Source organism: Nannospalax galili, unplaced genomic scaffold (assembly GCF_000622305.1).
Source record: "Nannospalax galili isolate Female #2095 unplaced genomic scaffold, S.galili_v1.0 scaffold146, whole genome shotgun sequence".
NCBI lineage: Eukaryota > Metazoa > Chordata > Mammalia > Rodentia > Spalacidae > Nannospalax > Nannospalax galili.
Window position 1 is genome coordinate 1068045 of NW_008357929.1, and position 18361 is coordinate 1086405.

General features: G+C 43.6%; 1 pseudogene; it reads left to right on the forward strand.

The window, feature by feature from the left end:
- Positions 1-15799: 15799 nt before the first annotated feature.
- LOC103752224 lies at positions 15800-17125 on the forward strand (annotated as a pseudogene).
- Positions 17126-18361: the final 1236 nt, after the last annotated feature.

Genomic DNA, 18361 nt, shown 5'->3' on the forward strand with positions numbered 1-18361 from the left:
GGGTAATCCTTCTGGTAAGAGGGAGAGGGAGAGAGAGAGAGAGAGAGAGAGAGAGAGAGACAGACAGAGACAGAGAGACAGAGACAGACAGAGATAGAGCGATTGCAACAGACAGACTGAGAGACAAGACTTCAAAAATACAACTTTTTAATTTTAAAAAGTTTTACGTAATTAAAATAACCAAAGTGATTTTTCCCCTAGGAACTAGGATGCTTTGTTGAAATATTCCTTCTGCTCGCCAGGTATGCAGGGACTTTTCAGCCTGACAGAAATACCAGTGAAGTTAGGAAGTACTGACTTCCAAGACAGGCCAAGCATGAGATGGAAAACTGTTTAAATTTTTACTTACCTAATTAATTTTAATTTTATGTGTATGAGTGTTTTACCTGCCTGTATGTGAATGTGCAATGCCTGCAGAGACCAGAGAGAGGTGTCAGATTCCATGGAGCTGGGGCTATGGACCATTGTTGTCCTCCATGTGGGTGCTAGGAACCTCACCTGGGTACTCTAGAAGAGCAGCCAGTGCTCATAACCACTGAACCATCTCTCTAGCATGGAAAAACTGTTTTCTTAAAAGCCCAAGAAAAGGCTAGGGATATAGCTAAGTGGGCAGAGCGTCTGCTGTGCAGACATGGGGATCTGAAAGCACCAGCACTGGGGTGGAGACAGGCGGATCCCAGGGGCTTGCTGGTCAGCCAGTCTAGACAAAACAGTGAGCTCCAAGTACAGTGAGAAACGCTGTCTCAAAAAATAAGGTGGATAATAGTAGAGGAAAACACGCAATGCCCACCTTTGGCCTCCACATGCATCTATACTATGCATACATGTCTACACACATGCACACACACATAAGCTTGGAAAAAGAAAATTACTTCCACATATGAACAACCAATCTTTTAAGCTGCACAATTTCTAGTACCTTCCCAGACACTGGGGAACAGAGATTTTCAGTTAATCTTTACCCTCTGTGCTGGCATGGCTGGTCATTACAAGGTGATGATGACAATCCTACAGTCCAGTCACAAGACGGGGACCACAGAAGGGCCATGTGTGTCTTCTAATCCCAGGCTTCTGCAAGAAAAAAAAAAAAGTATGTCTGCTCTTTCCTTGGTTTTCCAGCCCTTGGAGCTTGCCAGCCCCTCCCCTGGAGTGACGGGATGGTTCGGGCTCATGTTTGACAAGCCTTCCTCCTGCCTGCCCTGGGTAATGTCTCAGAACAGAGCAGAGCTCCCGGCAACTTGAAGCATGAAGCCATGCAGGCTGATGTATCCATCTACTTTCCGTCTGGAACCCTTGTATTCTCCCTTCTGCTCTTAGCCTAGCTTCTCTCTGGCTCCTCCAGGTGTCCTTGGCTCTGACTCACCCTCTAGGTTTTGGAGATGGTGCTACCCCAGGTCCTAACATTCTTGTGCAAAGTGCTGCCTCTTGCACAGGCTTCTGGTAATCTCAGGCTGACCAGTGTTTATTTTGGAAGCCAGCAGAGCCCATGGGAAGATTCTCCAAGACCCTGCTTGCTGCCAGGGGTAGTGCTTTTCACCTTCGCTCTCTGTTTTACCAGTCTCATGTGACCACAGTACCCTTGGCCACTGGAGAGGGCAGCAGTGTGTGGTTTGTAGAGGGGCTGATGTGCTGTGCAGGCTCCATTAGCAGCTGTTCTGGAACAGCCTACTGGCACACATTCTGGGTCCAGTTTATTGCACCTGGAACAAGCTCTAAATCCAAGTGCAATAACTGCTTTAGTCATCAATTACTAAATGCATCCCCCATTGTCCTCACACAAAGTCCAGTCTGGTACTCCTAGAGACTCTGAAGCAGCAGATGTCCACCCCTGCACAGACCTGAAGCACTGTCTGCCACAGGAGATAGGTCCTGGCTGGTGAAATCTGCTGGCCTGACTTAGGAGCCTTGTCAACGTGCATAAGATGAACACTCTCAGCGATAAGACAAAGCAGCTATGGGGAAGTGCCTCACATCCTGCCAAGCAGACCTGTGTGGTGGGACAACCCAGTGGTTGGGTTGTATAGTAGTTATTTCCCTGTTGCTGTGATAAAGCACCATGACCAAGGTAATATATAGACGAAAGAGTTTATTTGGTTTATAGTTCCAGGAGGATGAGTCCATCATGGCAGGAAGCAGCCTGAGCAGGACGCTGAGTGCTCACATCTTCAAGCACATTCAGGAAGCAGAGAGAGCAACACTGGAAGTGGGGCAAGACCATGAACCCCCGAAGCCCATGCCCCGTGATGTGCTTCCCCAAGTAAGGCCACACTCCTTAGGGGTCCCATGACCCTACCAAAACAGCACCATCAACTGACCAACTGTTCAAATGCTTGAGCCTATGGAGGGCATTTCTCATTCAAACCACCACAGGGTGTGAGCTGCTGCTTCCCCCACACAGAGCCTGTAGCCCTAGGCATCATGGGAAGCACAAAGGGACCAGGCAAAGTTAATGGCTGTGTATTTGTGCAGACTCCAGAGTATTCAGTTCTTGCAGTCAGCCAGTGAAGCAGTGACTGTTATTCCAGTCTCAGATGCGGAACTGAGAGTGAGGGGTGTGAGAAGACTTCTCTAATAAATAGCAGAGTCAGTATTAAGATTCCAGGGGGAAAACATCAGAGATGCCCAAGAATGCTGACCTCCATGTCCTAAAGGGTAACACTTGGTAGGAGAGGTCTCTGGTTTGGCAAGTTTGTGGAAGGATTTTAGGCCAACCCCAACCTTAACTGTGGATTTTCTTATCTGCATGATTCATCTCTTGAATCCATTATCATCTAAGCTAGAAGTTGACCACAATCTACAGTTAATTGGAAGCTTTGTTCAAAATACAGATACGCAGGGTGAACCTCTACAGATTCTTACTCAGTCCATTTGTGGTGGGGTCTTTTGAAATCCTCTAAGTGCCTCAGATACACAGCAAGGATCTGGGTACTCCTTGGGTGTTTGGGATCACTTCCTTGAATTGAGGGAATATCCTGATACTCTGTACCTGCCATCCCAGATCTTGTGAGTGACACTTGTACCTTAGGTCAGAAATTGGAAGGAGACGAGGTATCCCAAAGGCTGCTTGGGAAAACTTCAGAAGGAAGTAGAGCTTCTATGTAAGTGTTTTCCTCCGAGCGGACAGGTGAAGAAGCTTCACCTGACAAGGTGACAAGGCTGAGTATGTAGCTAGGGAAACATCCAGTTGAGACAGGAAGCAGAGGGGAAGGAGACGCAGGATTTGATGACAGATGGCTTGGGAGCATCATACATTTTTCTTCTACAGTGTCCTGTTGACCTCGTGACAGATGAGGTGGAATTAGAGACAGTAAGCTCTTCTATTACTACTTCTAGCAGTGGGGCTACAAGTCTCTCTTTGGAATATGTTATTAGGAGGCAAAATCACGTGTGGCCTCCATTGAGCATGTAATAAACAACTAATAGCAGGGCGTGGTGGCTCACATCTGTAATCCCAGCACTCCGGAGGCAGAGACAGAGGACATACCAAAGCTCCAGATCAGTCTTATTTTTTGTTTAATAACAAGTCCATGTTTTAAAAACACTTAGTAGTCAAGCAATTAAGGGACCTGGTGATGAACCTAGAATACCCTCCTCTCCCTCTCTGTCTCACTGGTATATCGGAATGGTGATGCATCAAAAAAGCCCTCCCCAGGTCTCACTGGTACACTGGATTGATGATGCCCTGAGAACTGCCCACCCCAGGTCTCATTAGTACACTGGACTGATGGCCTTAGGGAAAGCATGCATTTGCTACAGAGCTGAATTAGCTTTCTATTGTGCTATAACAGGTAATTATGAATGTAGTAATTCAAGACAACTGAATTTCATTCCCTTACCATTCTGGCTGTTGTGAAATGACCCATCAGGTTCCCTGGAGGCTATGAGGGAGACTTTTTTTCCCTGTTTCTCTCAGAGACTGCCATACCTCTTGGTTCATGACTACCTTACCATGATTACAGCTCCATATCTACTAACATCAAATTACATTTACTAACAGCTCTACATCTCTGATTGACCCTCCTGCCTCCTCTCATAAACAGCTTTGTGATGATACTGGCTTTCACAGATAATCCAGGATCATCTCCATATTTGAGGTCCTCAATTGAGCACACCTGAAAAATCCATTTTATGACTTAAGGTAGCGTAGTGCCAGCTCTGGGACCAGGACACAGGTAGCTTTGGGAACCATTGTTTTGCAGAATCCAAGAGCTGACTGGGAGAAAATGACCAAGATTCTCACCTGAGGGCCCATGGACTGTGAGGGCCCATTGTAGTCACACTGATGGGAATTATGCCTCAGGTGCCACAGACACTGTGACCCAGCAGTCACCATGCAAGGATCATGCTTGGGAAAAATATCAGAGATATGTGCAGGAACACAGAAGCAAACTCATTGGGCCCAGCTCAGAAATTCACTAGGAATTTGAACCAGTGTGTAGCCTTCCCATAGCCGTGGACCCGCATCTACCAGAGGGCAGGCCTGTCTGCCTCAGTGGCATGGAGGGGAAGGTCACTGCATCTGTGGTGGTGGGAGTTGGTCAGATGTTCTGTGGAAAATGAAGGAAGGGACCATGGATAAGAACTTCTTGCCAATGTGTACAGATTTTATTTCTCTGCTAAAGTAGGGAAATAAAAGCTGTAAGTATTATTTGTGTCGAGTTGTTGATGAGGAAGTGTGAGACCAGAAGCCAGGGCTCTGCACATCCACCTATGTGCAAATCCTGGGGAGAAGGCCCAGACCTCAGACTGCAGGGTGCTTACCCTCATCCCCTGGATGATGGTGGCAGTATGAAAACTCTGATTCCCCGGGTTTAGGTGGGGCCTGAGACTACATTTCCAGTGTCTGGACATTGTCGACTCTGTAGTGTACACTCACTAGCCACAGCATTGTGGGCCTGTGTGCTGTGTGGTCACTTGGAGCTTCACACAACAAGGACCACGGGATTGTGTGAATGTGCTGCTGTTTCCATTTCAAACTTCTTAATAATTGTTTAATCAGGGAATCCCACGTTTTCATTTTTGCATTGGTCCTTGCACATTCTATCCCATCTTGGTTTAGAGCAGGGTTTGAATGATGGCTCCACCTTCAGGAATACCATGTGTTGGAAGGTCCTTGGCTCCCACACATCTCATTGGCTTTGACTCTAAATAAGGTGAGCAGTTGCTGCTGGGGTTGGATGAGATGTAGGGCTGCCTGAGATGACAAACACCCGGTGATGTCACCTGTTCACAAACCACTCCACCGTCTGAGATTGCAGAACACTAATTTGTGCCAATCCTACACTATTGGTATTACTATTTTTCCTATTTAATTCATAGTAATTGTTCCTTCTTTAATCTCCTCTAATTGATATTAAAGCTTTGTGGTTATTTTTGTTTTAATGACTATCTGGCGCCATTGGATTCTTAAAGGAAATGGGAGTGATTTGTCAGAGGAAACTATGTAACCCCCAGGCCAGCCATTTCCCTGTAATAGTTTCAGCCTCAGTTCTTATTGGATGTAGGATTCTATAGTTCCAATCCTCCCCAGGCTGGTTGGCCCTACTATCAGGTGCCATAAATTTCCCCAGAAAAGTATTGTCTATATACTGAGCCGTCTCTGGCCTGGGAGTTCAAACGGTTCCAGAGTTTAGTCAAGAAGGTATAATCAGAAACTAAAAGCTCCAGGGCAATAAAATAAAGAAAAATAAAATAATTTTAAAAAGGTGCATAGGCATATTTGTGGGATCATTTTTCCTACATGAAAATACATAATATCAAACAACACACAGGATGAGTCAACAGCATCCTGGGGACTCCGGTCTTGGTACAACCTTATCTGCTGCTTCCTTGGTTCTGATTTTTCTTCCAGCAGCTTCTCTGGGGAAGTGACAAGTACACATGGCTGTTTAGCGCATCCTCAGTCGTCCCCTTGTGATGTTGTTGTCAGGCTGCTTTTGAAGAACAACACACCTGGAGATTCGGTGTGGCCACCTGAGACGGTAGCTCATGTTCTCCATTCCGGCTGCACACTGTAATCACTTGGACCCTTTCAGAGCATACAGTGCCTGGGTTGCACTTCCAATATTTTCTTTCAGTTGGTGGGAGAAGGCCCAGGAACAATGATTTCAAGGGGCAATCAGGTTTTTAACTGACAAGATTTTTTTTGCCTGATCCAGTATATGAGCAGAGAGCAGAAACGTTAGACTTACGGTACCTCCATCCACATTTCCGAGCTCTTCACTTGGCTGTGTGATCAGGGTGATTTACTTAAACTTTCTATGCCGCAGTCTCTTTCATCATTTAAAATGGGAACTAGAGGAGTGCTTCCTTTATAAGACTCTGGTGACTTTTTATCTGAAGAGCACTTCAAACAATGCTTGGAGTGTGGTACATACCATGCAAGCTTTGATGATTAAATGTGCTTTACACACCATAAAACTTATGTGATATATACAGAAGGCATACTATTATCTTAAGGTGTTTTGCTAATTACTTGGATGAAATGATTTAAGCAATTTTCAAGGTTTATCTTATTTTCTGATTCTAATCCGATGGTTTTCTTTGAGCTGTTTACTTCTCTCTAGTTCTCAATTTGCCTGTTGGGGTCGAGGGGAGAAGGATGTCAGGTTTTCTTTGAACCTCCTAACAGAAGACTTTGTTGCCAGCAAGTCTGTCCAATTAGAGCTAATTAGAAATATGTATTCTTCTTTTGCTCTGTAGTCTAGAGGAACTTCCCATCACTATCTAGGCTGAAGCTCTAAAGTCTGATCTTTACAGGATATCCCCAGAGAAGGAAACAGATTTGGATGTCCCTGAAACCCAGATCCTCCATTCTGGATTCTGGGTGCTTCCCTACACAGGGCTCCTCCCTCATTCCCAGCAGGAACCCAGGTGAAGCAGTTTAGAGTAGGGCTTGTTTGAAGCCCTACCTCCTACCTACCAAGTTCTTTTGAGTAGGGCCTCAGCAGGTGCTGAAATTTGAGAACCATTCTCTAGAAAATTCTCTCCAAATGAAAAATTAAACACTTCTATTTTTCCCTAGTAAATTAAGCAAGAGAAATGCCTGCAAGCAATTCTCACCAAAAGCTTACCTTTAACCGCTGAAAACGTATTAATCAAAACCAACAACAACCTTTGCATAAACTCAAATTATTTGAATTTTAGCTGAAAATATCAGTTATTCGTTGATCGGCATGTGGTAGAAGTGTGGAAATTTGGTAAATTTCTTGTCTATGCTGCCTTCAGTTCCACCAAAGGGGCTTAGGAACATGTTTATATCAACCTTAGGTCTTTCCCCAGGGCCACACGCTTCTGTATCTTATTTAATTTCCTCTTTCTTCTTTGAGCTTCTCTTATTGTTTGAGTGATTTATGACTGATCAACATAATGTCGTTATACTTTATTGATTTGTTTCAATTATCTTCAGGGTAGATCTGGAAAAGTCTCTCATAACCTTTTACTGAGTTGATTGACACTCATGCATCATTAATAGCTAAAAACAAGCAACAATTTTGCAAACTGGGCTTGGTTATCATGGGCTATGCATTGGCATATATTTTATGACTTTTTGCCTGAAGATAATCTAAAATAAATAAAATTAGATTAGGTAGAATAATAAAATAAGTAGCCATAAAGTGATAGGGCTTACAGTGTTTTCAAATACAACAATATCTTCCTTTTCTTAGCAAAACTTCATAAACTAATTTTTTTGAGAATTTCATACATGAGCCTTGTATCTATATTATTCCCATCCCTACCAGCCCCCCTCTAGCTCCTCCCATGCCCCCTCTCAATTTTTTGTCCTCTTCTTTGATTATTGTTACATATATAAACACTTAGGAACACACACACGTAAATAATGCACTATTTTTTAGTGGTGTTCATGTGTTTAGGGCTGTCCATTTAGGACCCAATAACCTCTCAGGGAGCTAGTCTCTAGAGAAAATCGATTCTCCCTCCCTCAGCATCCATTGATTTTCTGAAGCTCTTCATGCTAAGGTGGGACCCTGTGACATCTCCCCCATCCACCTTGACATGTCGAATGGTTTTGTCATTATGCAGCTCTTGTTAGGTGGCCATACTGTGAATTTTCCATTGCTGTAGCTTCCCTGTCATGATGAGAATGCATTAACTAGCAGCAGGTGTCTTGTTCTCCTGGCTCTTGCATCCTTTATGACCCCTCTTCCTCAATGTTCCCTGAGCCTTAGGTGTAGCCCACTTAGGGCTGGGCACCTCACAGTCACTTATTCTCAGTTATAGAACTCTGTAACATTTTCCATCTGTTGAAAAAAAAAAAAAGCTTCTTTGATGAGTGGTGAGAGGTGTACTTGTCTGCAAATATAAGGATACATATTTATCCTGCATTATTTTGCATTTATTTTGCATGATCAAGAAATTGGCCATTGGGGGGGGGGTCTGGGAAGGGTTTATTTGCTTAAGTTTGGTTGTTTCCAAAGGGCCCTTTGATTCTAAGTCAATAGGTGAGGCATGGGGCCCCAAATAAGCATCTCTAACAGCTTCCTAGGGCTGCTGCTGCTGGCCCAGAGAACAAGCACTGAGCAGTGCTACTTAGGAAATATAAACAACTACTAGGATATTTTCTAGATATTAGTATTTACATTCATGTTTGTTTAAATGTGTCTACTTCCTTACATTTGTCTTTATAGTAGAAGAAACACCACTGAGATAGATCAATGGCCACAGCTTAAAGACAAATAATGGGGAGGCCCAAGAAGTCACTATCTCGCCATGGTACAGGAGAAATCACCCTACATCTGTCACCCCCTCCAAGGCTCAGGGACCTTAGCAGAAGATTGGCTGGAAGATTGTAAAATCAGAGGAAAGGGGTGGAATGTCTCCCAAACTGCCTGTTTCCTCCAAGGGGCAGGGCCTACTGCAGAGAATTGATGGGAGAGGGGTTTTCTGTGCCATCTTGTGAAGGAAGCCACAAGCTGCCAGGAAAGCACAGCAGCAGGTGTGGAGAGAAAGATGGCCTGGTGTCTCACCCACATGGCAACAGGGGACATTTACTGACCTAAAGCAAGACTGCGGGCCCAAGATGCATGGGCAAAAGTTACCGGAGACTGAGGGAAGGTGCAGAAGCTATGGGTGCCAGGTGTTAGTCTCTGTAAGTTTCTCCACCGCCCCCCCAGATATAAACTATAATAAATTCACATTAAAATATATTATATGGTTTGTCTGATAGTGCAAGAGACCCGAGAGAACTCTGGTGACAACAGGGCAGATGACAATGATGCCATGGCAAAGTTTAACCATTCATTGGGAGTCCAGAGTGAGAACAGATGCTTGTCATAGCTGGAAACTGTAGAGCTGTTTCTTCATAGTCTTCCTACTCACATAAGCACATCAACCAGTGATAACTCACTGATGAACTAAATAAAACAGAACCTCATGGACTTGGTTAGTAGACTTGGTTGATAGTCCCGGTAGGGTTGTAAGGTGATCAGCATGGTTCTTTAATTTCGTGGGGTGGGGGGGGGCACTAATGTGAGACAAAAAGAGGACCCTTATACTAACAGAGATACTAGGAATAAGTTAGGGTGGAGACTGGATTAGAAGATGAGAGGTCGTGAGGACACATTTTTTTGTGTACCTAGACTCTATAGAAATCTAGTAGAGCAAACTGCTAGAGCACAGGCTTAATTAAAATGGGTGCACAGTCAGGGGCAGAGGCTTGCGTGCTGTGTAGACTTCCCTATGTGTCACTACTATCCCTAGAGACAGGCACTGAAGCATCTTGATCAAGCACCTGGATTCTGGGCTGGCAAGATGGCTCAGGCAATGGTACCTGCTGCAAAGTCTGGGAAATTGAGTTTGATTCTTAGGACCCACATGGTAGAAGGAGAGAATGGACTCCCGAAAGTTGTCCTTTGACCTCCACTCACATGCCATGCCATGAGCATACTTACTCAAACACACAGACACACCCACTAAATAAATAAATAATAAATAAATAAATAAATTTTTAGAGTATGAATTCTATAGTCAGACTTCTTGAGGGCAAAAATCTGGCTCTGATGCTTCTGTGCCATGTGCCCCACCCCATGTTCTTCTCTGGGTCCTCATCTTTAGTATGACTATGAGAACCAGGATGTGCTGGGGCCAGCATCCTCTTGCTCATGGGAACTAGTCACCTGTTTGTCTTACTCAGTGTTCAGTGATCTGACACTGGTAACTTGACACTGGACATAGTGGGAATATGTACACTATGTAAACTGGCAAAACCTGTGAAAGGGGACTGTTTTTCTCTTTATGAATTTCCACATAAACATGTGCAGAGCTAAGCATTATACAGCACTGAGACTATCCATCTGTAAAGCTGATAACATTCATTGAAACAATATGTCACTTATGTCTCTGATTGGCAGAGTGTCTGGGATGTTGGAGGACTCCAGTCAACGGCAGGTACTAATTCTAATCATAGAAAAAGTAGTGGTGTAGGATTTTGCTTTTTCAGTGCTTGGGATGGAATCCAGATACTCAACCATGCAGGATAAGTGCTCTGCCATTGAGCCATACCTGCAGTCTCTCCTCTTAGGTGGGCCAGCTCCACAGCTGCAGGACTTAGTAAAGGTGGCTTCATCACCTGTCACCTGCACTTCACCTTGGTCCATTGGGAATGAGACGGCAAGGCCCTGTGTTAGTTGCTTCCAGAATCCTTTTTTAATTCCTTAAATGTTCTGAAAATTTCCCCAATGATACTTTTAATAAAAAGCATCCATGAATGAAAACTCAAAATTTCTAAATCCTGCCATAGGCCTTCATCTGGCCTATTTGATCTGACAGCAGAATTTCTCAGTGTTGGCTCATGGTTCACAATAAGACAAACATCATTAGACAGCTACTGTCCGTGGTTTGTTCTCATTTAGATTTAAATGACTCCTGTTTCAAAGTGGCTAAGATAAGGTAGAAAGAGAAGAAATGAAAACTATTTCCTTCACGCTAGGAAAAGGAAACTGTGTAGAAAGCCCCAAGGAACCAACAATAAACATTAGAGCTCTGAAATGTCCCCAAATTTTCAGGCATCATAAAGAATTTTCTGGCATGTCAGAGCAAGAAGGGGACTTTAGTGTGATCTCATAATCCCCTCTGTTAGCAGATGAAGACAGGATGCCTGAAACTTTAAGTCACATGCCCAAGGGTGAACAGCTGGCTGGACTCTCCAGCAGAAGGAGACAGGGGTCTTTCTCTTCTGCATTATGATGAGGAGGATGTTAATCCATCTTGCAAACCCAAGGGTACCACATCAAAGCAAATCCTTTCTGACCTCGGGGGTTATCTTTTGTAAACATCTACTAATTGGTTTTGCCAACCTGAGACCTTTATGGTCTTTCCATCTAATTTCCCTTGTTCAGTACTTTTCTTCCTCTATAAAAATATCCATCTTCCCTCCCTGTCATGCAGATACACTCTCATGGCACCTCCCTTCAGGTCCTCCCTCCACTGAGGACATAAAGCTGTCAACTCTACCAGTGACAAAAGCCAGGCAGACAGCTCTTTTGTCTCTTCCAAATAGGAATGTTTAGAAGGCCCACAGGGTGGCCAGGGAAGTGAGAAGTCAGCTAGGAGAGAGAAGTGCTGAATTTGCTGTTTTGGGGGTGGGGCCTATCAGAACGGACCCCCAACCCCCTTTACACTTGATGCTATATGTATCTCTGTGTTCCATGAGACAACTGCTGGCAAGTTCTTAGTCCCCTTCAGCATTTTTCTAAAGAAGTGGGGAACTTGTTTTCATTCTGAAATGACTTTATGTCAGTGTGAAACTACTCACTTCCTAAGAAATTACCATTGGGCTAACCTGGCCTTCCTATCAGCTTCTCATATTTGTATGAGTAAACATTATTTTTTTTAATCAAGCAATGTAGTAATCATCCACAGGGTGGATGCCAAAATGGGAAAGAGCATTTGATGTGAGTACCCTGGACTTGCAGGATGGATTAGCATTACATAAATACTCAAAGCCAGAAGCTCTCCAACTTGAGCATAAGTCAGACATGGGGAAGAACTTATTAAAGCTCATATTTACTGGGGTACAAGCCCTGAAATTTCTAATTAGCAGGTCTGCGGTGGAACCCAAGAATCTAACTTCTTAACAAATTCCCAGGTAGTACTGCCACTGTCCTGGGGCCCCACTTTGAGAATCACTGCTCTGTGACTTATGGGCCAATTTCCCCCTTAGCACCAATGGTCTTCCAAGGTATGGACTCTGCTTGGCCTCTTCTGGTGGTGAGCTTGTGTGACTGAGCAAATTTGTCTGCATGCTGGATACACAGCACAGCTGCAGTTCATTTCGAACAAGCTGAACACTTCTGTCTGTGGACGAAGATTGAGGCAGTGAGGGAATTCTAGAGAACATTCTACAGCTCAGCCTTGGCCTAAGGCTAGGCAGTGGAATCTTCCAGGGTCAGATTCATGGGTGAGAGAAGGGCTCTCATCTGTGAAGTCTCCATGGCAAAAACAATGTTTTATCACAGACCATTTAGTTTCTACTTAAAGGCGTTGACCTCCCAAGAAGGAGAAACCTGGCTCATAACTTGCCAGGGAATCTGTGCTACTTAAGAAGGCAGCATGAGAGACCAGAAACCAGTGCTGCTTAAATGATGGGCAACATATCAGAATGGAAAGTTTGTGAGTTTCAGTGGCCAGAACGACAGTGTAATGATCAGTTCCACCACTCATCAGCTGTGTGACTTGAGGAATGAATTCATATCTTCAAGTCTTATTATGTAAAGAGTAGAAACTATAGTTCATCAACAGGGTGGATAGGAGGCTAGCAACTGTGCACATGTGAGGTTCACAATGGAGGTGTCAGTCTGATATGACCCTCTGGAGACCAATCACGTAAGCTAAGGTGGTGAGCAGGAAATCAAGTAGGGGTAGGTGTGTGGCCACCTGTGCTTGCATCTCAGCATTCCTGCTGTTTGGGCCTTTGGGATACTGCTAAGTCAGGGATTTTAATTAGTCAGGGTTCTCCAAGGATACAGACCCAGTAGGGAATTTATTGGAATGGCTCAGAAAATCACAGAGGCTGAAAAATTCCACACTGGCAGTTTATAATCTGGTAATGTAGTTCTGTCCAAGATGCAGTCCCAGTTCAAGGATGGAGATCTGGGAGGCCAAAGGCCAAGGAACCTCCAGTTTGATATTGAAGGGGGAAAGAAGCAGAAAAGTTTACCTACTCTGGAAATGAGAGTGGGGAGCAAGAGCGTAAGGAAGAGAGGAGAGAGAGAGAGAGAGAGAGAGAGAGAGAGAGAGAGTCCTTTTCTTTCTATCTCTCTCTGTTCCACCACTTGGCTTGCAGCTGACTCGATGGTGCTCTAAGCACATTCAGGACAGGGTTTTCACATGCCAGTCTTCCCTGGAAACATCCTTAGACACACACCCAGAAATGACAGTTCATCAAATCTCCAGGCATCATTCAATCCAGTAACGCTGAAACCCAAAATTAACCACAATAGGAACTTAATCAGCTAACACATAGCTTGCGAAATGGATGGTGAGAAAGACCTTACAAACTATACCCTGAAATAGCCTTAAAACCCCTTGATAGTCCAAACACAAGCACATTTTCTTGAGAAAGACAGTTCAGCACACACATCCACACACACCACAAAACAGAAACCCCCAAAGCTACCATTATTCAGTCCCAAAACTTCTCCCATGGTTCCCTCTTCAGCAAGTCAGTAGTTGTTAATAACCATCAACTACATTTTCCTGACAAGTGAACCAGGCCCACATGCTTATCAACATAGCTGTCCATCATCTCAAGAAGCTCAGTACTTGTAAAATCCTCCTGTATGGTGGCATTTGCAGTGGTAAGCACCCATTAAATGTTCACTTGAGATGTGTATTATAATGAGAATATAAAAACAATAGAACAATCCAATCTTCCTCCTCCTCTGGGAGTTCTCTTTAAGACAACTCATACATAGCACTCTGACATTACCTTCTCAAATGGATGGGATAATTCTGAGGAGCTGTATGAGAATGTTATGGTGTAGGACACACTGGGAACAAAATGGCAGGGGGCCCAGAACAGTAAGACACATCAGACAACAACCCATACCTTAACATGTTGACTGGCGAGCCTCGGGCGCACAGGATGCCTTAAATCCTTTTTGGTACCACAATGGCAATGGGTCAGAGGAAAGGGGAGTGAATGATAAAATGCCCAAACACTCTCTTCATAAGAGTAGTAAGTTTCCTGTAAGTTAGTTGCTAAGTTTGGTCAACTGAAGAAAGAAACACAAAGATTCACTAAAAGGTAGAGTGAAAGTGTATAAATCTGGACTATTCACCTCCTGTGAAGAAAAGAAAATCATGCATTGGTCACCTGCTGCTGCATGAATAATTATCTAACAACTCAGAAGATTGAGAAAAAATAAAGATTTATTATACCATGTAGTTTCTACTGGTCAGCAATCCAAAGCAGTTTAGTTGGGTGGTTTTAACTTCTATGTAGTTATAGTCAAATTACAGACCAGAATACAGTTACATGAAGGATTTTCTTTACAGATGGCTACTTCTCATGGCTGACGGCAGATCTTACTTCCTAGCTTGTGGTTGGCAGAAGGAACTCAATTCCCTACCATGTGGTCCTGTCCATGGAGGCTGTTTGGTTTTCCTCCAGTATTCAAGATTCCCCAGAGCAATGAATCCAAAATGTCATGACAACAAAAAAAAGCAAAATCTATCTAGTGGAACATGTCTGTACAGGGACATGAATGCAGGGGGTGATGGTGACTAAGAGCTATTATGAGGTAGGCAGTCCATGTTGGAAACTACTCTGGGGAAAAAAAAAACCAGAACAAAATTCAAGCACTTTGTTATAAAACTCTAATGTTCCGTAAAGAATGATTCACAAAGAGCTAGATTCCTGCACATTTACGTAAGAACTATCAGCCAGCCCAGTAGGCGTGCTGTGATACTGTGTATGAAATTATGGTAGATCTTTCTTTTTCACAATATACAAGAATTAATTCAAAATGGATTAAAGATTTGAACTTAAGATCTGAAACTCCGGGGTGGAGAGATGGTTCAGCAGTTAAGAACACTTGCAGGCCCGGTTCCCAGCACCCATATCGGGTAGTTCACAACTGCTTATAACTCCACTTCCAGGATATCCAATGCCCTTTTTTGGTCTCTGGCAGCACCTGCATACACATGGTACACAAACAATGCACATAAGACAAATTTTTTTAAATAAAAAGATATGAAACTCTAAAACTCTTACAAGAAAACCTACATCTTCTTAACATTTGTCTTGACAATGATTTCTTGGATATGACATCAAAATCAGAAGACAAAACAACAGATATTACTTCAAATGAAAATCTTTTGTACAATAGAGGAAATGATTAGTGAAATAAGAGAAACTATTTGCAAACTGTATGTCTGATTTACCGTTAGTTTCCAAAATATACAAAGAACTCTTAAAATTCAGTAGCAAAATAAAGCAAAGCAAAATTCTTAAAATACAATGATTAAAATTGGACAAAGGACTTGAAAAGACTTTTCTTCAGAGGGGACATATAAATGTCTTACAGATGGAGATGAGGCTCAGCCTGGCTCATCATCTGTGAGATACAGACAAAGCGGTAATAGAGCATCATGTTTCTTCTTTCAAGATGATTGCTGGCTAACAACAAATATTAGATGCTGAGGATTGGTGGGGATATTAAATTTTTTGTACTGTTTTGTTTATTATAAAGATAACACGAGCCTGAGCAAAAAACTGTTGACACCAGAAATCGAGGTTAGAGAGGACTGGAAAGCCTTTGCTGTGTTCAAAGTGCAGGGTGTGAAAACACAGAGCAATAACACCTTTAACGTGGAGAAGCAGAATCATACTCCAAGAAAGCATCAGCATCACCACCAGCAGCACCACCAGCAGCAGCCACCACCACCACCAATACCTGCAAATGGGCCAGCAGCCAAAATGAAGGCTTGACTATGGACTTAAAGAATTTTAGGAAACCAGAAGAGAAGATCTTCACTCAATGTAGTTGTCTCTTTGTGGGCAGTCTTCCCCTTGACATCACAGAGGAGGAAATGAGGAAACTTTTTGAGAAATATGGGAAAGCAGGCAGTTTTCACTCATAAGGATAAAGGCTTTGGCTTTACCTGCTTGGAAACACAAACCCTAGTGGAAATTGCCAAAGTGGAGGTGGACGCTTTGCCTGCCACAGAGCATCCCTTACAGTTTTCAACCCTCCACAGTAGTGCCCAACGAACTGTTGGAAGAAGGCTTTTCTGTGTTTGGCCAAGTGGAGAGGACCGTAGTCATTGTGGATGACCGAGGAAGGCCCTCAGGAAAAGGCGTCCTTGAGTTCTCATGGAAGCCACCTGCTGGGAAAGCTCTGGACAGAAGCAGTGAAGGCTCCTTTTTTGCTAACCACATTTCCTCGGCCTGTTACTTCCAGAGAAGCTGCTTATATATACACAACAAAAAAAAACCCCAGCAACTTCATAACGAATGAGAGCATCCGCCCAGATTCGCACAACCTGGCTCCTTTGCGTATGAGTAGGCCGAGCGCTGAAAGACGCTCACTGAGATGGAGAAGCAGCAGCAGGATCAAGTGGACCGCAACATCAAGGAGGCGCATGAAAAGCTGGAGATGGAGAGTGAGGCAGCTCGCCATGAGCATCAGGTCATGCTAATGAGGCACGATTTGATGAGGCGCCAAGAAGAATTCCGGAGAATGGAAGAGCTGCACAACCAAGAGGTTCAAAACCAGAAGCAGCTAGAGCTGAGGCAGGAGGAGGAGCTCCGGAGCCATGAAGAAGAAACAAGCACCAACAAGCAGCAGCAACAAGAAGAGATGATGCGGCTACAGCTGCAGGGATTCTGGGGAACCTCCCCTGATGCTCCGGAGCAAAAGATCCGGATGGGCCAGATGGCTATGGGAGGTGCTATCCTGTGCCAGCTCGTACCCCAGCTCCTCCAGGACCTGCCACTGTGATGCCAGATGGAACCTTGGGATTGACCCCACCAACAACTGAACAATGTTTCGGCCAAGCTGCTACAATGGAAGGAACTGGAGCAATTGGTGGAACTCCTCCTGCATTCAACCGCCCAGCTCCTGGAGCTGAATGTGCTCTAAACAAATGCAGCTGCCACTAATAAAGTTGCAGTGTCTGGTTTCCCACAACCCTTAGAAAGAACCCTTTTTGAGAGATGCTCCATAATCCCCCTGGAACTAAACTGACCTTGGAGGGCAAGGAGCGAAAACGTTGACTAGACATATATTATGTTCCTTGAGCTAGTTGTATGTATAATTTGCCACTACGTTGTTGGACTAATATGGTTGGTTCCCTCTGTTTTTTTTTTTTTTTTTAAACTAGCTAGCCATTATTTATCTCTTGCATTGTATAACCATTCCACCATGTTTCCCCATTTAAAGTGCCCCCATTTTTCCTATTTCTCCCTTAATAATACATTTCTCCTATGGTCCCACCTCTCTTGAGCTCCTTTCTCTTTATCCCCTAGGTTCCTTGTATAACCCTCCCTCGCCCTTCCCCTTAACCCCATTTTTATCCCTATCTCCCTTATTAACACCTGTTTCCTATTGTTCTCTTTCAGATTCTTTCTTTTCCTTTACCTCCCTGGTTCCTTTTCATTATCCTGGTTCCTATAGTCATGCCTGGATACATATCCACTCATAAAGACTTGGTGCTAGGATCCACAGCTGTTGTTCATTTTTCTCAGTCTGTGTTACTTCACTTAGTATAACAGTTTCCAGTTCCATCCATTTACCCGCAAATTTCATGATTTCATCTTTCTTTACTATTGAGTAAAACTCCATCATATAAATGAACCACATTTTCATTATCTACTCATCAGCTGAGGAATACTTAGGTTGCTTCCATCTCGTACCTATTGTGAAAAGAGCAGCAACAAACATGGATGTACAAGTGTCTCTGCAATAGGATGAGTTTTTTGGGCATATGCCAAGGAGTGGTATAACTGGGTCAAATGGTAGGTTCATTTGTAGTGTTTTAAGAGTTCTCCACACTGCTTTCCATAAGGGTTGAAGAAGTTTGCAGTTCCACCAGCAGTGGATGAGTGTTCCCCTTTCCCCACATCCTCTCCAACATTTGGTATCATTTGTTGTCTTGATCTTAGCCAGTCTGACTGGGGTAAGATGGGATCTTAAAGTGGTTTTAATTTACATTTCCCTAATTAGTAGTGATGTTGAACACCTTTTAAGATACTTCTTAGCTATCTTTAATTCTTTTGAAATCTCTCTGTTCAGCTCCTTAGCCCATTTTTTAATTGGGTTACTTCCTTTCTTGAATCTTTGTTTTTTTGAGTTCATTATGTATTCTGGATGTTAAATCTCTGTCAGATGTGTTGCTG